The 24,810-nt window shown below is 37.0% G+C and overlaps 1 protein-coding gene and 1 non-coding gene across 3 annotated transcripts in view; one reads left to right on the forward strand and one right to left on the reverse strand.

Annotated features, from left to right (window-relative positions):
• Positions 1–24,810, forward strand: part of Plcl1 (phospholipase C like 1 (inactive)) — a 352,546-nt gene that overhangs the window by 308,765 nt on the left and 18,971 nt on the right. The window lies entirely within an intron of this gene.
• LOC125618364 lies at positions 2,110–2,216 on the reverse strand. Its single transcript, XR_007349650.1, has one exon. It is a non-coding gene; the product is annotated as a U6 spliceosomal RNA (small nuclear RNA).

Genomic DNA, 24,810 nt, shown 5'->3' on the forward strand with positions numbered 1-24,810 from the left:
ACCCTGCTGCCCCCTTTGCCTTTATTTCCCTCCTCCTCTCTGCAAGGTGGAGAGATACATCAGTAGTTAAATATGGTGATTTGGATTTTAAAGTAATGTGTGGCCTGATGGTCAAGTTCATGCTCTAAGACATGTAGAGATGCATCCTGAGATGGATCTGCTTTTTGCCTTAATAGGGCAATGAGATAGAGGACAGCATGTGTGTGAAACCTAATTCCTTGCCTGGTGGTGGTGGTGGTGATAGTGTGTGTGTATGTGTGTGTGTGTGTTTACTCAAATACTTCTGTTCAAGTCAATATGGCTGTTCTTGTTTGTGGAAAGAATAATGCCAAGTGCTGGGAAGGTTCCAACAAAAGTGATTTGGAAGAGACTGGCACTGCAGAATATCTGTAGCCGTTCAGGATTTTTGTTTTAAGGACAATTCCTATAAATACATTGTTTTTTCAAGTAGTTTTGAGATAGTTTCTTGAGATTACAATTTGTTCTTTCCTGAAAATTAATTTCAGAATTTTTAAGTTAAGATAACACTTTTTATGTTTTCTTACACGAAAGGAGAAACAATTTAGGTAGTCAGAATTATGTATCCTTGGCAAAGTGATGGGAGAGAAACAACCACAAACAAAATTAATAATTGCTGACATGTAAAGAATACTTGTTATGTGTCAAGTGCTATTTTATGAGATTAATAAGAATTAACAGTTTAATACAACAATGCCTTATTCTTGTTATTCTCATTTTACAGGTAAGAAAATGGAGGTATTGAAAGGTCATATATATTACTCAAAGTCATTCATCTAGTAAATGATGGAGCTGGGTTTTAAACTTAGGCAGTCTGGCTCTAGATTATATATGGGCATAAATTACAAATCTCCTATATCATGTGTATATATACATATATCTTAAAAATTAAGACCACATGTATTTGTTAAACTCCTGCTGTGTTCTAGTCTCTATGGTAGGCACTTGGGATATATGGAGAACAAATGAGGTGCAGACTCTGACCTCATGAAGTTAGCAGTCTCAGGGCCTGGGGAAAGATAGGCATTATTTGCTCAAGGGGAAGGGATGAGCTAGAGCTTTAGTATGAAAAGAGCAGCTTAGTATGACCCTAGAGTATTACATGACAACGTGAATCTGATACAGAAAACTTTCTGTTCAGCAGATATTTATTTGGGCTTTTTAATGCACCAATCACTAAGAAATGTGTTAGGGATATAAGTGTGAAGAATATTACTTGGGCCTTCAGGACTAGCATGCAAGGGGAGAGAGACTAATAATGGCCATTAACTAATCAGCACTTACTATGTGGCCAGAATTCAAGGCCAGGCACTTTATATACATTTCCCTTTTCTTCCTTGCAGCATGGTGTGACCTTGCAGCAATGCATGCTGACCCTGATATGACCCTCCTCATCTCACAAAGGAGAACATTGAGGCTTAGGGAAATTTAAGCTTCTTGCTTGGAGTTGCACAGTTAGTAAATGACAGAGCTGAGATTTGTAATTCAGGCCCATGGTTACAGCCACAACCCTGTGGCTACCCTCTAAAAGAATGCACTTGTCTATACAGTTAGTACAGAGGTGAGTACAGGTTCTGAGTGTGGATTCCTTGATGCAATGAGACTTTAGCCACGGGGTGTACTCTCTCTGAACATGGCAAAAGTACCTATATTCTGGATTGTATGAGAAAGTAAATGAGCTAACACATACAAAAAATCTAAGTCAGCGCACAGAACTAGACAGTATATATATTTGCTGTTACCTTTTGTTTTTCTGGTAAGGAAGACGATTGCAGGAAGATTTTTGTTGTCATGATTATTTCTTTTTTAACTTCTGACTTAATCCCATTTAGTGTTTTCTGAGGTTTGTATGTATTTAGTGACAGGAGCTGATTGCTTGCTGTGGCTGAGAAAATGCTGTACAAATCATTCTAAGATCTTTAAAAAAAATCTGTTACTGTAGCTAATAAGCTAGCTAGCTGCTGGTTTATCAGTTTGAGCATGAGAAACTTAAGCAAAAGTAGTGGACTTTTCCAAACTTTGAAAATTTCATTGGAAATATATATATATATATACACACACACACACATATATATATATATTTATTTATTTATTTTAATGGAATGCTTCACAAATTTGCGTGTCATCCTTGCGCAGGGGCCATGCTAATCTTCTCTGTATCATTCCAATTTTAGTATATGTGCTGCCGAAGGGAGCACTGGAAATATTTCAATACCTCCCCTACCATTGAATTCAGTGAGCCTGTTTAATCAGGTATCCTTTCGCTAAGAGCTGGACAGATGACTTCCTCAGAATTTGAATTATTAGCTAAGAGAAAGGAGATTGGGCTTGGCTGGAGACTTTATTCTAGTGATGCTGCTCTGAGGAGACAGCTTCCTCTGCAAAACTCTTCCTTTGCTACTTCTATCTACATCTGGAGTACTTACTCGGCTCCTGCTTGGTTCTGCAGCCTTGCTACTGACTTTCAGAGCTCCTAAAGTCTTTTAACAAATCCCCCCATCCCTCTGTCTCTTTAAATTTTCTACAATTAACTTACTGGGTTTAATTAGTTAAATTAGGAATAACCATCCTGATTATTCATCAAATTAGGACATGGCATAGATTAGGGAGACATGGCAGGTCTTACCTGCAAAATTCCTCATTGTCCACCGTAAAAGTTTTCTCATACATGATTAGGACAAATATTCTCCACTATCTAGTAGAAAGGAAAGGTAATTTACCAATGCTAGTTAATTTGTGGGTTCATGTTTCTAAAAATATATAATCCTAGTGTAATTTCCAACAAGTAAGGGAAGAGCTAGAAAAACAAGAAATAAGCCCTCAGTGAAATGTGTGTTGGCAGCATGGAGGGGTAGAAATAGGCACTGGCTTGAGAGCAAATTGAACTGAGACTAAAAAATAAATTCTTAAGCTTATGTTTTCTGTAGTTCAGTATTATAGTAATATAATGTCATGCAATGATTAGAAAGATGGAGAAAAATTTGCAGAAAGAAAAATAAATCACTCTACAATGTAATGAATAAATTATAATTACGGTGTTCAAATTTTCCTAGGGATTAGTTCTTAGAATCTAGCAAAGAGGCTGAAATCAAGATAACCTTGAAAGCTCTTATACATGTTTTTAAAAATTTATAACTAGCACTACACGTGAGTACAGAATAGAGATTTGCTTAGCAGATCTTTTTCATTTCCCTACACTTTTGCCATACATCTATATACAACTGTAACTCCTTTTCTTTCTTTTTTACAAAACTGAACTCTGTAAATAGCTTCCATGTCCAGTTGGGATGATATGATGAAGCGTGTCTCAATGACTGAATCCTCAGTACCTTTCCATGTAATCATTGGACTAAGATAATTCCACCCCTTTTCACCCCCACACGGTAACAGTCCTTTCTGTCTTTTCTCTTTGTTGTCCTTCAGGTAGAAGTTTTGTGTTTTTGTCTCTTTGTGCTACTATAACAAAATACCTGAGATTAGATGATTTATAAACAGGAATTTATTTCTCATAATTATGGAGGTGGTGAAATCTGCTTCTAGTATGGTACCTTGTTACTGTGTCTTCTGGAGGGGATAAATGCTGTGTCACATGTCAGAAGGGAACAAAAAGACAAAAGCTAGCTAATTCCCTCAACCCTTTTTATAGGATTCTAATTCCATCCATGAAGGTCAAGTCCATATGGCCTAATCACCTCCTAAAGGCCCTACCTCTTAATACAGTTGCATTGGGAATTAAGTTTTGACATGAAATTTGGAGGAGCACAAATGTTCCAAGCATAGCACTTTCATTATGAACATAATATTAAAATATCACAATGGGAAATTTTCCTGTTTTCTATGTTCCTGTTTGGGGCTTCCAAAAAAGAGATACTATAACTTCACTTACCTAGCCAACACATTATTAAACAGTCAAATTCTTTTTAATTTGGAACCATTTCACTCATGAGAGTGAATCTCTTGCAAAATATATGAATTTATACTATTTTAATGATAAAAAACACTATGCTTTGAAATAGAATTGATTTAAGGCCTTGGACTCAATCCAGAGTGATCTGACTCTTTAAGTACAAAAAGAACTTCATTTTAAGATTGTTACAGCAATAAAATTGAAATGAGAAAGAATATGAAAGTAGAATCTGAGTGAGCTTGCCTAATATGTATTTTTCTAACTTGACCTATTATATATGGCTATTGTAAGAAAGTAAATTCCATTATCTTTACATTCTAAAAAAAATTTATGAGGAAATCAATTTTAGCAGGCTGGAGAAGTATCAAGTAGAGGTATCTCAATGTAATGAAGAAATAAAATTAGCAAGCATTTTGTTATAAAGGGAAAAACTATAAATAAGTGATCACTGGAGATAAAGAAGAAATAAAAGGACTAAGAAGTGACAACCTTCTGATTCATGAATTTTATTGATCACTAGTTGAATGACATGTAGTAAATAAAAAGTGAATAAAACTATTACTATGTCAATGGCTACTCCTATTAAATATATATTGGTATTTTCCTTGGATGGATTTCCAACTTATAATTTAATGCATTCCAGTGTGTGCCATAAAACTGGACCACTTTTATAGATTTATGTTCAAAAGATATGACTAACCTTTTCCACCCAACTTTTTGGCTTTTTGTCACTGCATAAGCCTGTCCTCCTACTTGTAACTTAATAGCATTTTCATTTTCCTTTAGAATAACAGGGACTAAACCTTTTCACTTCACTTCCTTGGATACTTGTGTTCCTAACCCAGGCAGATGCACTCACTGAACCCCCAAATTTCAGACTCTAACAGTTCCCCAGTTATATAAGGAAATTACATGGATTTCACCATAGTAATGTATTTTTAAACAAAGCTAAAAAGTTCATGTGAAGAATCTGCAATTGTTGAGAGATCAGAGAGGAAAGGAAACAAGATGATGGTCTATCAGGAAGAGGAATATGAAGGGAAGAAGCATTTACCCGCTCTGAGCGATCAGTGAGGGAGAATGGGCCTACCCTCAACTGAATGGCAAGAGATATTTTAAATCATTCCATTAGATGCTGAGCCAAACTCTTCTGGCAGCCATGGTGACTGGGCCTCCAGGGGCTGCTGTGAGGGTATAATAAATAAGTAACATGTCCAGTGCTGTCCATGTTGTCCTTTGGCAGCTGCTGGCTATTAGAGTAGAAGGTAGAGAAGGACTAACTTTCCTCCTTGAGCCAAATCATTCAGTAAAGAACAGCTATTTGTAAAACCCAGTGACAACAATGAATTAATAATAAACTATTCTTAATATTGATATTACTATCAATTCTTGAGAAACATAAAACAAAGTGGTTAAGAGTATAGACTATGTCTAGACACTTTGTATCATGTGGCCTCGGGAAAATTTTTTTTTGTCTCTATGCCTCTGAATCGATAGGGATATGATAGATTGTGTTGGGGTAGCAAACTCTGAAGATCTCAGTGTCTTAAAACAATGACTTACTTCTTGCTGTATTACATGTCTGTCACAGGCCAGTGAGGGACACTCAGGAATCCAGGATAATGAACACTCTGTCATGACTAATGTTTCTCTACCTCAGAGGAAGAGATAGTACTTAACTAGTTCTATCTACTTAGAAGTCACATTTTTCTTTGTGAATGAAGAAATTATTTCCTTTTTTATTGACCCATCTCCTATGAGCTCTGCTACCATGAATCTGCTCCCCTGGGCCTGATCACCCCTGAGTGAATGGATATAATTGAGCCCTTGGAAAGATACCACTGAAAACAACAAAAATTCCACAGCAGAGGGCCATACTCTGGACCCCCGAGAATCCAGCCAGCCTCCTCTTGTTTCTCTTGGACAGCTTTGCTGTTCACTGGCTTTTAGTCCAGATGTTGCCAGCCACCACTTCCTCATGAAATGGAGAAAGTTTAAGGGCTGTACCTCCAGCAAAAGCTCAGTGAAGACCATACTCCCTTTTGTATTTCTTCCTGTGCCCACTCCTCCACAGCCACAGTCCTGCTACTCAGACCCCCAATGTGTCCTTTATCAACCGAGCTCTTGGAACAGAATTCTGGAATCTTCTTCCTTTGAATAAGGAACATGAGCAGATTTAGAAATAAGAGGTGAAGTAAATTCCTCAGCTTCCCCGAAAAAGGCTCGCAGGAAGAAAGGAGCTTCCTTAGGGGCGCAGTTGAAGAGTCCTTGATCATCATCCTTGAGAGGTGAACATTCGCAAGGTTTAAGCAAAACTTGAAAAGTCCAAAGAACACTTTCTAAGGACACATAAAAAATAAAATCTAGGGTTATAAACTCCCTTCTGTTTTATTTTAGAATTATCTAAGAGTTTAGTCACAAAGGAAATTGAACAATGTATTCCACTGGGCTATGAGTCTAGAAATCTGCAACTAAGTGTATGTAATAAAAATCTTTTAAAACTCTCTTGTCTTCTGTGGAGTTAGGATATCTTAACTAAAAATGAGATCAGACTTTGTGATCGCTAGAGTCCTTACAGCTCTGCACATTTTATGTTTAAGTGAAATATATTATTTTCATTAAACTTTTTCTGTAACTTGACTACATTCTCTTTCTTAAATAAAATACATGGGTCCTTTTGTACTAAACTTATCAATAGTGTGAATCTCTCTCTCTACTTACAGATCCTCACACCACCTTTGATAGATTTTTTTTTTAACCCATGGCACGATAAGACCCTAATTATACCCAGTGTCAACTCTTTCTGCAGTCTTCCGTTACAATCCCTCCCATTGCTATCTTCTTCTTTTCAGACTGCTCTTTGCAAATGGAATGATCTACACTTGCCATCCTGTTGGGAATTTTGGCAAACAAAATGATCTTTTTTGCATTCATTCTGCAAGGGTCTCCTGCACCAAGAATACTCAGATAACATGTAGAAGTTCTGATAATTAAAGTCAATTTGCAATTCAAAGAAGGTCTACCCTGGAAATATAGATTACAGTCTGCTAAATTCCATAAATTAAATACTCTGCAGTAAAAAAGCAAATTATACAGAAAAGACCACATAAGTAAATGCTATTGCAGACAATACTTGTCTGTTCACCTAACTAGCCAGCTAGCTGTGTATTTACTTGCTCAAAATTTACCTACCAACCTAAAGAGTTTCTAATATTGTTAGAATGGTAGCCTAGTAGCTAGTGAAAGGAATGTTGCATATTGATCTAGTCTGTATCTCCTGTAGGCTATACTGATTTTTAAATTTTAATTTTAAATAAAATTTTAAAAAATTGCCTTTCATAAAAACAACGTTGGAATTTTGGCAGACAGTTATATTATCTGTCATACTGGAAATGTCCAGTGAATGCAACTGGGAGGGAAAAATAACAACGAGGCCAAAACTGAATGTTTGATTCTAGGGGCAGCTGGTTTTGACTCACTCAACCCAGAAAGTCCTAGACTCACCAGTGATCTTAGCCAGCTGCCTTATGATGCAAATCACTGATCACCAGGAAGAAAGTGGTGACAGGAGAGAATGGATGGATCACTTTTAGAAAAACAACTTGAAGCTCATATTCAATGAGTTGGGACTGTTATTTTTAAGACCAAAGAAAAAATTACTAAGACTTATAAAGTGATCAGTATACACTTTGATATATTTATCCTGGGACTAGGTGTTTGAAGAGGTACTTCTAGACATGTGTTTAGAACCCTGTTCCTGTTGGGCTTGCTAGTACAGAATAAAAGCCTCTCTCCCAATCCAAGTAATTGATTTATTTTCACTTCACTATTTATAAATAAGAAGGTAAAAAGCACAAAAGATGCTCCTAGTCTGTAAATTAGCAAAGAATACTTTTAAAATTTTGTTTTATTTTTGGTGGAACCAAGTTCCACACCATTCAGCAAATATATCTCTAAGTCCCTACTGGGTACAGGCTTTGTGCCTGAGAATGAAATGGTGAATAAAACATGGCCCTCTGGTCTCATGGAACTGACAGTCTTGTGGTAATTATTTATTAATCATACAGTGTGTGTTAAATTTGTCATTGCTATGTGCCTTAACGGAGAGTCTGCCCAGCACTATGAGAAAGTGCAGTGGGATTTGGAGAGGTCAGGAAGTTCTCGTTAAGCTGAGAACGAATATCTTTAGCTTTTCATAGACTCCAAAATCCTACCTTGTATCTTGATCCTTGAGGATGATTTTCCCCAAACAATCTGGAAATAATGGTGAAAAAGAAAACAATCAAAATAAAGTAATGCTGGAACTCTTCAACATGGTCTGGGGATTTTTAAAATTTCTGCCTTACTCATTTGAGTATCACTTATTAGCACCATAACTAATTTGTTAAAATAGCCAATCTGGTCCTATTGTTAATTAAAAGTTAATTTAATCACCTATCTTCTAAAAAATAATCTTTGGCAACATTTTACATGTCAAATTCATTTGATAGCTTATAACTGCAGAGAATAATATTATAAAGTTAGTCTTTGAGAGATATCTGTAATTCAAAGTCAAAAAGATGGAGATAGAGAATGTAAATATTAGTATTAGAAAAATGGATAAATTCTTTGTTTAAAAAAGTATAATGAATGCATCTCTAATAACAAAAAGGTCAACAAGTTGAAAACATTATTTCAAACAGCTCTGGTCACAATATAGGAGATGAAATTTTAATGCTTCTTAGCTATAAGCAGGCTGGCTACGTGGTGTCCAGATTTGTGCTCTGGGTGGCTGCATCCCCAGCTGTGCTGCCCAGGAGCACAGTAGAGATAAAAGCCCGGCTGTTGACATGATTATGGGAGAATACACCACTTCATTTTATGAACTAAATTTAGTGTGTCTCAGAGGTACACTTTTTTTTTTCAGATGAAAGCTGCTTTTTATAATGATTCTGAATAATTCAAAAGTGGCAGGATTCTAATGAATAGATGCAACATAGACCAGAGGCCTTGGCTCCAGCTTGTGGGGTTATTGAAGGCCTCACTTTCCTCTTAGGAAAACTTTCTTAACAGAAAAAATCTGTCTTTTACACATAGACTCTTAGGCTAAGTGAGTTTCATATTGTAACTTTCAGCTAACTTATTTCTGCAATGATATATATGGAAAGAGAACATTGATAACAAAATTGTTTAATTCTAATCTCACATAACCCGTTTAGGTTTTATAGACATAAGCTCCTCATCTGACCTTATTACTCAACAGGGAAAAAAATGGAATACATCTATCTAGTGTCTTTATTCCTCATTATCCTAAATCTGAGCAAAGTGAAAACCAAATCCAGATTTAGATACGTCTAGAAAGGATTATTGTAATAAACGGAAAGCCACTATTGAAATGGAGGAGAGCTATGCAGTGTGGGGCTAGAACCCTCCTGTCACAAGATCCTCAAGCATCTTAAAGGTGAAGCAGAAAGTGTCTTTTTTGTATAGGGAGGGGCAAAGAGGGTTAGGAAGAACTGATTATGAGAGAGAGGGTAGTATGATTCCCCAACTGATTCTCATGTAAGCCCTTTCTTGGGAAATGTAATTAATGAGAAGCTGGGTGCTGGCCCAGATGGAAGGTGAGTCAAATTTCACTGGCCTCAGGGGAAGAGAGAAGCTTAACTAAAGTCTGCTCAAGTTAAGATAACAGGTATTTTGTCCAGATTGTTCAGTGGGTACAGACAGTTCAGGCGATTAGTTATGAGACAAGGAGGAGAATTTGGAGGAAACATAGGAGGATCCCTGAGGCTAAGCCAAGTCCTGTGCAGGAGGGGCCTCTTTGCAGTAAGTTGTTTTCTAGAAAACGGAAGACTGGTAGGGAGAGGGGAATTTCTTAAGTGCCCATTTTCTAGGAACACAAGGCCCTGAGGTAAAGTCTAACATCAACATACATACATACGTGTTTATAAATGGGTAAATATAAAATGTTATGTATGTGCATATGTATATGTATGTGTGTGTATGTATACATAAATGTAGATATCTAAATGATGATTTAGGTTAAAAATGACGCAACTAGATGTTACTCTTTTAAAGCCATATAGAAAGATCATAATTGGTGGGAGAAAATTTTCCCTCGATCAAGAAGTGGTTATTTTCCAATTTAATTAGACATCCCTCATTTTAGGGAAATCCAGTGTGCTCAAACACACGTCATGTATGACATTACATATTCATAGTAATAGGTTGGGGAACAAACCTTTCGTTCCCTTGATTTGTCACTCACTTCTTATAAAACAATTTTGATTATTAATCACTTTCCATGTATTATTGCTATCTAAAGCATTTATAGTAAGTGAAGATACCTATTTATCAAAAACTAGAATCATTAGGAACTGAATTTTTCCTTTAAGGGAAAATTCATGGCTTTATGAAAAGATTAAATTGTATGATTCTTTCAAAACAAAATCCCCTCAGAGTTTTAAAAGTAAATTTAGATTCATTTAAAAATCCACACATAACTGTTTAGAAAGCTGATTGCATAAGGCAAGAAACATTAGCATCATCATTCTAATCATCATACTAAGGTTTTGACAGAAGGTAACTTCTGGAAGAAAAGACTCCGTATCACAGAACCATGACTTAGACTTGCGTCTTAGACTTTTGCATGGTGAGATGATTTTATGGAGAGGTTGCTAAGTTATTAAGTTGGACTCTCAGATACAAAGAGAATAGGTTTCATTTTGACTGAAGAGAATCCTTATGATGTAGTGAAACACACCAACCCCTCATGATTTGGCTTGTAAATCTGCCAGGATAAAGCTATGTGTTCTAAAGATAGCTATACTCTCTGAGTATTTATATAAAAGATACTATTCTCAATGGACTTTTGAGTCAATTGTACTCAGGGATGGAAAGTTCTTAAATTGGTTTGCAATGTATTCCAGGATAAAAAGATTGCCATCGAAATCTCTTAGAGTTATCCCTCAATCAGCTACGTTTCCCAGCTGTGTGCTACTCGGCAGCTGGCATTATGAATCAACTAAAACAAAAGTGATTTGTGGATCCTTTTGTCTGGGATGTATCAATCTCTTGGGCCAACACGATGTTCCTGATCAATTACAAACAAATCTGATCTCATAAGGTTGAATTTCTTGAGCATGACTTAAAGTATTCATTTCTCATATACATTTAAAATATATTACTATTATGGTTTGGATTTTAAATGTTCCCTGAAAGCCCAAATGCTAAAAAGAACTTGGTAGTCTGCCCATGGTGCTATGGGTGGTGGAACTCTTAGGAGGTGGGGCCTAATAGAAGGAAGTGAGGTCAACGAAAGCATGTCCTTGAGGGGGATATTGAGACCTTAGCCCCTTTCTCGGCACCCGCCCTCTGCTTCTTGGTCACCTTGATGTGAGTGGCAACCCACCATGCTTCCCTGCCATGATGTACTGTGCTGCCTCAGGCCCAAAGCAATGAGGCCAAATGACATGGACTGAAATCTTGGAAATTGTGAGCCAAAATAAATCTTTCCTTCTTTAAATTGTTTATCTTAGGTATTTTGTCACAGAGACTGAAAACTGACTAATACAACTGCATGCCCTAAAAGGTTAGCCTGAGGTTCAGAAGAAATTCTCACTGCCTTGGGTCAGAAATATGGATCTGGTTCACTGTGATTTTCTGATTTTTCCAGATTTAATTGGATTTACCTTTTCTTTTTTTTTTTCCTTAAAGCAAAAATATGTAGTGAGGGAAAGTTAAGTGTTTTAGAATTACTTATGTCCTCTAATAGTACATTATTGAATCAGTAGTTTATTCTTCCAAACTGCTTAGCTGGACATAATTTCAATGTATGCTGGAACAATACCATAGATACTCAGGAGCAATTTGTTTGCTGGTCAAAACATGACTTGTTGCATACCACTTTCTTATTCTGTTACCTTCTAGGTGGTTCAATGTTCTTATTATACATGTTGCAGGAAACTGGCTTTTGCATGTTGTGGGTTTGATATCAATCAGGAAACTGATATCTAAGATGCTAAAAATGAAGCCAGCATGTGAATTCTTGGGTATGAAAAAGTATGTGTAAATAGTAATTATGTCCTAATATTAATTCTGAGTTAACGTGGAACTAAAGATTCTTAACAATGTGTATTGTGTATCCTCTGAGTCAGCCCATAGAGTCTTTCCATGTAATCTAAAACCAGAGAGGGAAAAAACAGCCACTTCCTTCCTGCCCTCCTTTATCTGTAATACATTTTAGCCTGAGAGAGGAAGAATGGCATTGAAAGGAACAATCACATGTGTATATAGTGTGTGTATGTTATAACATAGGCCTGTTTCTTATATTAAACAACTCATTAGCTGGACATACAACCATGTGTATATAGTGTGTGTATATTATGACATAGGCCTGTTTCTTATATTAAACAACTCATTCCTTAACCCTATTCATAAGCTTTGTGATGATAAACGTAGACAATGATGCTAGAAGAATGTCATCTTTCTCTAGTTTAGTTATCTAAATCATTCTCAGTTGTTACCATGAAAAACTTAAAAATGTAGAAGCAGTATAATTTGTAATCACCATCAGAGTGGAAATTCTATTCCAAATTCTGGAAAACACATTCTCTGCTGTTAAATCATAGTTCTACCAACCAGACTGAATCATTTCTGTCATCCTCTACTTAATAGCCATCACCTTAAAAATCATTGCTTTCATCTCAGGAAATATAATTTTGTTCTAGAGATTGTTGTCACGTCAGAGGGACAGAGAGCAAACAGTGAAGTGATTTCTACTGTCCTTACTGCTCCTGAGAGCATCAATTCCTTTGGCTCCTTGGTCAGGGATACCCAGGAGGAATTTTCACAGAGATCCCTGAACTAAAGCTGGCCTTGATAATTAATAACATGCCTTTGTGAATTTCATTGAATTTAAACATCAATATAACCAATATTACCTTAGAGCTCTTGGTTACACAATTCTTGGTTACACATTACATCAGTGCCATTTCTGTTTTGCAGTTAAAGTTTTATCAATCTGATCCTAAAGTGACCAGAGTTGTGCAGGCTACTGTGTAGGCTGTGCACTGCACAACCCTAGGGGGAACCATTCAGTTAAATCTCTGTCACTGTTGCCTTCTGGATTTGTCATGTAGCTGCCACAAAGTTGTTAGTCTAAGCATTTTTCTTTGTCTAGTCTGAAGTTTTCCTTGAAGTTTTGTGTTCCTTTTACTATGGATATTAATTATTGGTAATACAGTGATATTTTCCCCATAAGACTTACTCTTGGGAAAAGTCTTTAGTAATTTCTAAAGGATTCATATGCAGCAGTGTGTCTTCTCATGAACCTGTCTTTTATTTGAATATTGAAGCATAGTACCAAGCTTGACAACACAGTGTGTCAGAGGAGGAAGGTTTCAACTAATGCTCAGCTCCATCCTCAGTTTGGCTGAATTTGACAACCAAACACAGTTATTTTAGTTTTGACTCAATAAAAGAAACAGAAGACACCAGGAAAATAATAGCTAATCCTTTTTAGTCTAATATAACCTCCTTGTGAGAGAAATTTAATTAAAACTTTTTAATCTCTGAAAAAAATGCTTTAAATACACTTAACAGAATTAAAAGTAAACAAGCCTTTTTAATAGCAGACTGAGTAGACATTAAATGAGAGAAATGATTTGATGTTTGTCCTTCAGCTATAAGAAAATGTTTCAAGTTTTTGGCCTGGATGGGGGATGCTGTGACGAGGCCTTTAGCAGCCTCTCTCAGGGTCCCATCTCTTGGAAAATGCCAAGCAGTTTTATGATTCCACTCCTTCACAGGTGCTGCTCTTGGAGATTCTGATCTTCTTTCCCTTTTCAGTCACCTGACCAGCTCCTCTGTATCATTCATGTCCAGCATCACTACCTTTGCAGGGTCGCTTGTCCATGTCTTATTATTATTAGAACCCAATAATCTCCTTTTTAGTGTAACACCTGTAGCTAATACACAGTCTTATTCCTGTGTTCACCACCCTGACGCACTGTAAAATAATGATTTGTTCCTGTATCTTTTTCTCATATAAAATCCAGCTTGTGCAGCCTGGGACTGTGCCTAACCACAGTGCTGAGCTTTAGAGAAGAAAAGAGAGGCTTACAGAAGCTATGAGATTTGTTCAAGAGAACATAACTAATTTGTAAGCAGTGGAGGAGCATACAAACCTTGACCTGTGTGACTACAGAGTCTGTTCTTAACATCCATGCTCATGGTGCCCAGTGTCACATTTGATGCTTGTGTGCTAAGCCTGTTCTTAACATCAACCAATTTGATACCTATGTGCCATGGATGGGTATTTCTGCAATTCCTGACAGCTCCATTTTCTCATGGAGTTAACATTTACTCTTTTCCTTTTTTTTTTTCCTTAACCTCTGCGAATTTTAATTTTCATTGTTCTACTCTTTTACTCAGTCTCATCTTTTCCTACCAGGGTATTTTGTCTTTGCAAAATACAAGCAAACTCCCATGTGCACCGGACTGGTCCTTTGGTTTTAGCTCTTTCTATTTGCAGGTGCAAAGCCTACTGTTGTTTTGTTTTCCTCTTGTGGCCATCTTTTAACTGTTCACAGGATTATTTTATAGAGTTGCACAGGTTTCTAGATAAGGGCATTTGTTTCTTCCATTTACTGCAGTTCATGCAGTGTTCAGGCACGTGTGTAGACACGTGTGTAGCTATTCTGAGCACACATTATATGCAGTTTTTGGTGGCCCCATTCTACATTTTACAATTATAGTGCCCACATTTAATGTTTCTTATTACAATAGAAGGAGCACACATTATATGCTTGACATGTTGAATTGACTTACATGAATAAACCTATAAAATATTAAAAATTGTCCCAGTGCAACAAAACGTTAGATACTGTTGCCTTAGCTCATAAGAGGATTGGAAAAAGATGCTTTTCATTCTTTTCAGGCTTTTTGTCTTTTCCATTATGCTTTGGATATCATTAATAATACAAGTGATTGAAACTTAAAAATTTTTTTTGTATAATCTTTTTTGAAAATCTGGATAACATTTATCTTTGAGTTCCTTCCTCTCTTTGTGAATTATCACCATCTTTATCACTGTCACTCTTTAAATATTTATCAAAAGTTCATCATATACTTCATGCTATAAATATATGAAAATTCTTTGAGAAACTGCTCCTTTTCCTAGAATACATTTAAGTCCCAAACTGGCAAACCTTCTCTCTTCACACTCAGTATACTTTTATAATATTCCTTTCATTTTGATATCATCATTATTTTTATCCAATAACTTAGGGAATTTTGGAAAACAAACCTGAGTATACCGGAAAGAGCTGAGACATTTTAAGGGAAATCAGAATATTTAACATAACACTGGGATCAAGATTATCCCTGACTGGAACTGATGTACTTGATTTTCTTTTGGAATATATTTTTAATATAGAATTACTTACTTCAACTATAACAAATATTCATAGCTAATAGTTATAAAGTGCTCACTCTTTGCAGATGATATTTCAAGTGCTTCATACTTAATATTATCAATTCTAAAAGCAACCATGTGATGCAGATTAATATTTTTGTTTTATACACAAGAAAACTGAGGGACAAAAGGTAGGTAGTACCTCCTGACCTTTAACAAGGTCAGCTAGCTAAAGAGGGTGAGGGTCAGGATTGAAGCACTGGCAGCCTGGTGTCCTTGTCCATAGCTAGCAAGACTGCACCACCTGTTCCTTGGCTATTCCATACATAGGAATGAAAATCACATTAGCAATGGTAAAGTCTTTTTTGTAATAATAATTAAGCTCCTGAATTTACAAACATATAAATTTGGAGGGATCAATGTCTATTTCCAGATGGTAGGAAGGGTTTGTTATTCACAGTACAATAGGCAAACTATTCCCCAAACTCTACACACAGAGGTTTCTGATGTGGTTGAAGGTAGATAATAAGTTAACTTGAGACAGATGAATGACTCTCATGGGATGGATAGTGTCCCTTCCAGCCCCTGCAAATTCATATGTTGGAGTCTTAACCCTCAGTATCTCAGATTGTGACCATAAAAGACACCAGGGATGTGTGCCCACAGAGGACAGATCATGTGAGGACATAGCAAGAAGGAGACATTTGCAAGTTGAGGAGAGAAGTCTCAGAAAAAAATCAACCCTGCTTAATACCTTGACAGGAGACTTTAGAATTATGAGAAAATACATTTCTGTTGCCTAAGCTGCCCCATTGGTGACACTTTGCTTTAACAACCCTGGCACATTAATATGGTGCCCTAGGAGGAGAAAGACTAAAGGCTAAAGTTTGAGTTTCTTCATATAAATACCACCAGGAAAACAAAATTAAAAGTCATAATTTTATCTTGATCATTGACTAAAAGGTATAATTTAACTAGAATGTGTTTTATGTGAATACAGGCTCCTTTGACCATGACTTGCTCTCAGTATAAATAGATAGGGAAGTCTACTTGGTGGTGTGATCAGAATCCACTCACTTGTTTCCCACCAAATATACCCATTTTTACTCTACTGCCTCCTGCCTTTTCCAGGTTTACCTGTTAATATTCTCCCTGAACTTAACATTACAAATTAGGATGATTGTCAATCCCTTGATAATTTTGTCTAGAAATCTCTCATTACAGAGAGCCTGCGTAAAAGGTACAGGGTAATGTATTAGAAAAAGATGAGCTAAGTTTTGAGTGAGTTGACCATCCTTGCCAGAATTAAGGAGTTGGAAAATGAGATTTTTCTGGAAATGAGCAGCAATGGCCCTGGGAAATTCTAGCCGAGGAGAATATGTGTTCAGTGGCACCCAGTTTATTCTTTCATTTGACAAATGCTTTGGAGCCTTGCTTTGGGCAAGGCCCCTTGCTAACAGTTCAGATACAACTGTGAACATGACAGAAACAGCCACTGCACACAAGCAGTCCGTGTTCCTGTGGGAGATGCGGATGTTGAAAAGTGCAAGCATAATTAGTTATTTAATTGTAGCTGTGGCAAGTGCTATGTCAGGAAAGAGGCTGCAGAGAGTGAAAAAGAATTATTCTTAATTCACTGTATTGCTAAAGGTTGGTGCCATCCTTTTCCATGTTGTCCAGTGAGGAAAACACTAACCCCAGGTATCTATTTAAATGCAAAATATATAATAAAAATGAAATAAAATTATGTGTTCAGTTACTCTGTGACATTAATCATATTTCAAGTGTTCACTAGATACATGTTACAGACTTCCACAGTGGACAGACTCCCATAAGGAGCAGCAGAATATTTCCTTCGTTGTAGAGATTTTTACTGAGAATACTGTCTGGGCTATAGAGTTACCCCTGAATTATAAAGGAAAATGAGAGAGCCCTTAACTGTTAATTCCTCAGATACCAGAAGATATACATATCTACCAAAATAGTCCACTTTTGGCTGCAGGCCACAGTACAAATCTCATCTTAGTCTGGCCTTCAAAATGACAAATGAGGCTTGATTTTTAAATTAGAGGCAGATTTCCTTTTTTCTTAGTATTCTGATTATTGAGGTTTTATATTCTGTGCATGCTCATTTTTGTATGTTTGAGCAATTTATCCATGGTAGCTAGGGGATTTTTTGTATTTTTTCCTTTGATTTATAAAACCTGATTACATAAAATAAATGTCATGTGGTGTACAGATATGAGGAGTTTTGCAGACTTTCACTTTAAAATAGTATAGTAATGTTTGGTCTTCTATAGCTAAGAAAATTAAATTTGACTTCAGTATAGTCAATCTCCATTTTTTAAGTACAAGAGAAAATAATATGTGGGTGGAGAATAAGGAAATCTACTGTCATGATTTAATACCTTTGAAGTTGACATTAGTGGAAGACTTCATTAAAACACAGAAACTGAAGTTGTCGTGGTGAGGGATTTGCTTTTGCTGCCACACCTAAAGGTCACTCTTTGAAGGGAGCTGAGATGGCTTCCAGGATCCATTGATTTTTTACTAGTACTGCATTGCGCTCTGGCAGGTGTCACCCTGGCTGTTGGAACAAATAAATATTGAACGTTAGAGAATAAGGAGGAGTGGCCCAAGGGATACTGCTGTAGACTGGTTAGAAGGTTTCAGTGTTTGCTCTGAATAGATATATGTAAATTTTTACTTGAGCAGCATAATGCACATGACCATGTGAAGTATTCAAATATTAATAGAAAATATTTTCCTTAAAGGAGTATAGTTCTCAAGTCTCTAGGGTAACAAAGTTTTAAATTCCTATCTAGGTATGTATAATTCCCTTAAATTGTTCCTAATGAGGTTGCTCCTTCTCGTTAAGTGGCCGTTTTCTTTAAGGATACACTTTCATTTTTCTCATATTAGTTTCCACTTATGCCTTGTGTTCCAACCATGACAATCCCTCTGCAATTATCCCAATATCTTGCCTCTGTCTTTGTGTATACTAATTCCTTCTGCCTCCTCCTCAAATTCATTATCTGTAAGATTCAGTCCAGACATGTCTTTGAACAAGAATTACATTTTTGATTCTAAATCTATGCCTCTCCCATTAAAAAAAAAAATCCTATAGTCTTCTGAGATGGTTTTGCTCGGTGATTAGTTTTAGATTTCCTTCTCTTTTTTCAAGTTTTTCAGAAAATGAAGAAAGATAGAACAAATGTTCTACTGTCCTGGACCACTGGGATTGATACTGAATGTGTTAATCTCTACCTTAGCACTGATCTTGTTCTCATTTGGGTTCCAAATCTGATGTGTAAATATTCATTTGCACTATTAAGAAGTTAAAAATGATAGAACTATTTCCTGAGCATATTAATGGGTGAGGGGAATTGGTTTTAACTAGTGTGGTGAATGTGTGTGTGTGTGTGTGTGTGTGTATTCATTCTGAGTCCTTTTGCACATTGACAGTATATTATTGATCTTTCCTCTCTCCCTGGTTACTCTGAGGTTAGTTGGCATTTTGTGCAGAGCAGGATGGGAGAGAAGCAGAAAAGGAAGTATCTAAGGGGTGCACCTTCCCAATTGTCCTCCAACTTGCATATTTTCCTTATGGTGATTATCAATGCATAATGATAACATTTTCCACATGCCTAATCATGTTGTCAAGTAAAGAACTTTGTCTTCTAACTACTAAGAAATTATGCCTGAGAGCTTTGCATAATTAGTTTAAGTTGAATTAGTTTAAATTATATGTATTAAAATTCTCCAAGCAGCAAGTATAAAGATAATGTCTTGTACATATAAGAGGTGAGGATATTTTAATCCACATATTTTTTATTATATAAAACAAATTCTATTGGACCTACTTTTAAGTTGCCATTTTTCTCTCCATTTAGCAAATTAGGAAGGAAAGTAGCTAGATAAGTATTCTGGCTTTGAAGAGAAATGATAATTTCAATTTTTGCTAAGAAAGATTTTTTTATCTGAAGATTTGTATATGTAGTGTTTATTTCTAATTTAAGGGTTTAATTGTACATGTTGGTGATACACCAGTGTTCCTTGATTATTTTGTAAGCTCTCAGAATTTATTTAAGGCCACTTTTACATACTTAGAATGATCAGGGTACAGATCTACATGAAACGGAGAAGTAAGTAGAGTGGTTTTACAGGCATTTCTAACCATTTGGAGCACAAGCTTTTTGTGGACAGACTTTTGCTCCCTACCTAAGGTCAAAACAGGGGAGCCACCTGCTGGACAGTGGGAGAATTCTTCATTTTCTGATGGTAGTGCACACAGAATACATAAAATCCCTGCTTTTTTACTTTCCTGTTTAGGTAGATTTCCATTTGTTTCAAGTAATATGATTTACATTTTTATTTATTGACTAAATTTTCCACTTCACACAAATATAAAGGCTCCAAAATAAGGAGGAAACCCCCATTAGGATCCTATGGAAATCAAGTTGGAAGAGCAGTCAACCCTAGAAGCAGAGGCTTTTAGTTAATTTCATTTCATATTTTGTCTTTTTTTTTCTTTCACAGTTCATTGTTTGGTCTAAGTGAATGTGTGTGTGTGTGTGTCTTATAAATCTTATAAAAGACTTTCAACCCCCTCCAGCTACTCTCTTCCTCTTTCCTCTCTCCATTCTCTCCTCGCCTACATAGCCAAACTTCTTAACAAGGTTGTTTATTCTTGCTGTATCCATTTCCTTACCTCCCACTCACTGGTGAGCCAATTTTAATCTCTCTTCTTCCCCTGACACTCCATTAAATCCTCCTCAACAAGGTCGCCAGAACCTCCTCATGATGAAATCTCCTCAACACTTCTTAGCTTTTATCATACTTGACTACTTGGGAACATCCTCCTGGCACCACTACCCCGCTCCGTCATGTGGTGCCACTCTCTCCAGTCTTCTTCCTACATCTCTGGCTATTTCTTCCCAGGATACTTTGCAGTTCCCACTTCCTCTGTCCTTCTATTAAATGCTGGTGTTTATTCTAGAGTTCTAGCCTAGGCTCTCTTCGAAGTCTACCATATCTCCCTGGGTATAACTCCATGCAAATGGTTTGATTACCCTTTCTGTGCTGTCAGTCCCAAATGTGTATCTTTGGCCCATGCATCTCTCCTTATCATACTCTAGAAGACCCCTACTCACATGGCCACCATACTTCATACACCTCACTACTCACCTCTACAGCACAGCAGCTTGGGTGGCCTTGCTAAATGTAAAACCGGCCCTGATCATTTTTATAGCCCTCTGCCTCCTTTTCCCCCAAGGTTTCCCATGGCTCCTCTTGTAAAGGTGCTACACAGCTCTCTGAGACCTGCCTTCCTACACCCTTCCTGCTTTCCAGTTTCATCTTTCATTACCTTTCTCTTCCAGGCACAATTCTAGGCCCCCTGAATTTTCCCCAGTTCCTCAGTGGCACCAGGGATGCTCTCAGGCTGTTCCTTATGCCTCAAAAGCATGTCTTGAACCACAGCTCCCTGGAAGTCATAGCCTGTTCTTTCCCTACTGCATGGGGCACAGTTACCTGTGCTTTAGGTATTCAGTCAGGTACCACCACATGCTCAGGATGCCTTTGAGGACACCGCCTCTTCTCTCACCCACCAGCGTTAGGTATTTCTGCCATGTGTTCTCATAGGACCCTCTTCCTCCCTGACCAGAGCAATTTAATTGCTTCCTTATCTTCTTACCACAGGCAGTCTCTCTTATTTAACAGAAATGATGAATGTTGACACAGCAATTATAAACCAAACCTTAATTAATAAACTTTTAGTATGTAAGGTGAGCTTAAAGAAGGTCTCAGAATCCCCATGTTTTGTAGGAAAGGAAACTGCAGCCTACAGGAGTTAAGGATATTTCCAAAGTCAAACAGCCAATTCACAATTTATGAGTCATCGTTCTCTGACGCAAAGACAACTGCTATTCTTTCTGTCTTTCTGACTGATGCCGGTTTTTTCTATAAGATGCTTAGAAAACCATTGCTGAGACAAAAGCATAGCTTAAACTTTATTGTGTCTTTGTTGTTAACCAATAAAATTGTATGATTAAAATTATGTTAAGTTTGACATCTGTCACTTGAAATAAATATTATTATTTTTTTTCTTGCATGAGTTACATGGAACAGAGATGCACCTGGGCTTCTTTAGGTGAAATGATATGTGACCTTGTAGGAAACACATCGTCTGGAAAGAGGAAGAGCCACAGAACCAGCAGCTCCTGAGGCTAGAGGATTATTCACAATTCACACAGACATTGAGGGCTGTTCTCTTTTCCTCTCCATTTAGAGCAAAGCTTCATGGATTTTCACTTTGGTGTTGTGACCTTAGGGGGCTCAGCTCTGCTTCTCTTTTTTCCTCTGTATGTTTCTTAGCACCCCATTCTGTTGGTAACTGGCTAAGGCTCTTTGATATTCCTACTTTCAACCTCTGAAAGAGTTAATTCATCAGATTGGTTTGTCCACTGTCACTACTGCCTGGCCATTTCATAGCTACTGATTGGCCATATGTGAATGTTCCTCTGTCTACCGTTTGTGGCCAGGACAGTCAGCTCCTGTAGTGCAGAGCAGGGCCATCCCAGCTCAAGGTCAGCCTGGGGCTGTTTTCTTTAGCAGCAGTCTGTAGCCTTGGAAAGCATCACACGGGCTTGTCAAATGGAGTTCTGGATTTTCTACATAATGATAATTTAAAGTTTTTCTAATTTTTTTTCTTTTGTGGTTCACATATCCATGAATGTGAACCAAAAAAGAAATATCAACTACTGACATATTAAGAAATTGAATATGAGTATTCTCTTCCAATGATTGCTGATAGTTTCATTCTCACAGTTATCTATTCTGGGAAGAACTCTGAGGCCTGGAGAGGGAGAAGGATTAGGGGAGGTGTTAGCGTGACACAAGACTGAGTGGGTTTGGCAAATGTATGGTGAATTTTTCCAGGCCTATATATTTATAAAGTTGATTTAAAAATAAGAATGTAAGAGTGATGGTATTTGACATTTAGAAGAAATGTTTTGACGAGTATATATGATGACTTAATGGTGCGTATTTCATAAAGTCAGCAGGAGTGAAGCTGTGGAAATGTACATCTCCCCAGTGAAGGGTACTTACTGCTGTGAACTTGTGTTTCTCTGTCAGTTGAATTTTTGCTTTTAATTCCACATAAATGGATCATTATTTTCAAAGAGGCTAATAATGTGTTGACCTTGATTGGATTTTGTGTTTGAAAACCATGATGAAAGATGTTATGGGACATATGAACAAATTTAATAAGCATACTATATCAAATGGCAACACTGGTTGTGAATTTCTTTGAGGGTTATGTCAGTATTGTTGTTATTGTAACAAATGTAATGTAGAATGTCCTTATGTTCACAGATGCATGCTGAGGTATTTATTGGTGAAGTAAACATATACAGGTAGGGACAGATAAGTTGATCAAGGCAATATGACAATATGAACAATTGGGAAATATCGATACTGTTCTCTCAACTTTTGTGTAGGGTTGAAAATTTTCAAATACATAAAAAGTCAGAGGAAAATGTGTTGCTAGCGGTTTGATGTTGTGGATGGCTTGAGTTTGAGATCTGAAACTTTGGTCACTCTTGGATCACGGAAAACAAGTCTTGACATTTTCCTCAGAGTAGCAACTGACCTCATGTTTAAACAAGTGCTCTGCTGGATTTGGAGCATCAAAGGTGAATCCTCAGTAGTGGACCAGATCTCCATTGTTGAGGAAGCTGAGTTGATCACATCCTCAATTTAAGTATTAGGAAGAAGTAGCACATTTCATTTGATAGCTGCCTTGTCCTCATCATGAAAAGTCATTGATTGGTAGAGGGTATAGAACAGTTGCCCCTTTGACTGTGTCTGAGCAATAACTATTTGACCACTCTGCAGGACACAGAACTGGAATTCATGCCAGCAAAAATGAGTGCCAGTGAAACCATCTCTGGCTTCCATAGGCCAGCTCTGCACATGCTATGATGATCTCAGAGGGGACAATTCAGCCAAAGAAAATAATTTTTTTTTCAGAGAATAAAGAATAAATGTCCTTGGTTAAAGAACATGTCTAGACCAGACCTAGCACTGTTTTGGGGCTTCAGGGAATGGCACACCATAGAAGGCAGTGTGAAGGGTATCCCTGGAGTTGTGTAACATGGGACCACATGTCACAAAACCATTTGTCTGCTGAAACTCATAGCACTGTGGAGGTGGCAAACCAGCTGAAGCCATTCTGTGGTCATTTCACCCTGATTGTGGACTGTTGGTGTTGTATCTGCAGTCTTATTGTGGCATTTTTGCAGAATTATTTTTTTGGATGGAGCAAGTAATCAGTAATTTGAGCCATGGAATCAGAAACTTCTCAAAGCAAATATCAGAATGCATTTAAAATTTATTCTTCTAATATGAATGAGTATCTTTATAGCCTCTGTCCGTTCTGGAGTTTTGAGCATCCTACATCTTTCAAGCTGTTGTATGTGGTCTTTTCGAAATGGGAATAACAGGAACCTGCCTAGTTGTGTTTCTAATAGAAACTCTTTCTGAGTTTGTCTTATGGCACTCAAGATAGTAGTATGAATTCAGATTTCAGGGTCATTTATTATCCACACGAAGTTAATTTTGAGATTATTAGAACTTTTAAACAAGTGCTCGTCTCTTGTGCAGATGACCATCCATTACTAAACTTTCATTTGAAATACAATTTATTAATTTTGTCACCTTGATAAAGATGGATATTAATCTTCTGTCTTTTCTTATTAGATCTGTTAGGCATGAGGCAGATGATCACAACACTGGAGGGAAAGAATAGAGCACAGGGGAATCAACAAACAGTGACTTCTGGTTTTTTACTGAATGGTTCTTTTGTCAAATGACTTCAGGGGAATTCTCAGGATACCGGTACAATCACATAAACCTGAATTCATAAAGCTCTCTACCGTGGAATCATATTTTTAAAGTTTAGCTTGGAGTTTTCTATTATTCAGCTCACTGGTGTTGAAGCAATTTTGTTGACATTTTGGTAAGTGGATTAGGCTCACAGTCATTTGCTCAAGGCAGACAGATGGCTTCTCAAACAGAGAACCCTGGTAGGAACCTATCATAGGGTGTCTTCAGAAATATAACAGGTCTGTCACAAAAGATAATGTTTGTCATTCATTTCGTTTTGTGACAGATTATTTCAGTTCATTTTTACTGTCTCTTCTGGCTTCGATGAAATAGCTGATCTAAAAAATTTATTCCAGGAATGAACAAATGCTTCAGTGTTTTATACTAAACAGTATTGTAGCCTCTTAATTACTAGGGAGAAAATGAGCTTTTGGAGTGGGGAGGATGACACATTCTGGGGTTCCCCAAGGAAAGTTTCCACATTAATTTAATGGTTACTTTTTTAAAATTCTAAGCATTATGAGGTTTTTTTCATAGGATTAAACAGTGATGCAATCCTGGCTTTTATTCTCAGTGACATTTTATTGACCCCCCCCCCCCC

Source organism: Marmota marmota, unplaced genomic scaffold (assembly GCF_001458135.2).
Source record: "Marmota marmota marmota unplaced genomic scaffold, marMar, whole genome shotgun sequence".
In the NCBI taxonomy this organism is placed as follows: Eukaryota; Metazoa; Chordata; class Mammalia; order Rodentia; family Sciuridae; genus Marmota; species Marmota marmota.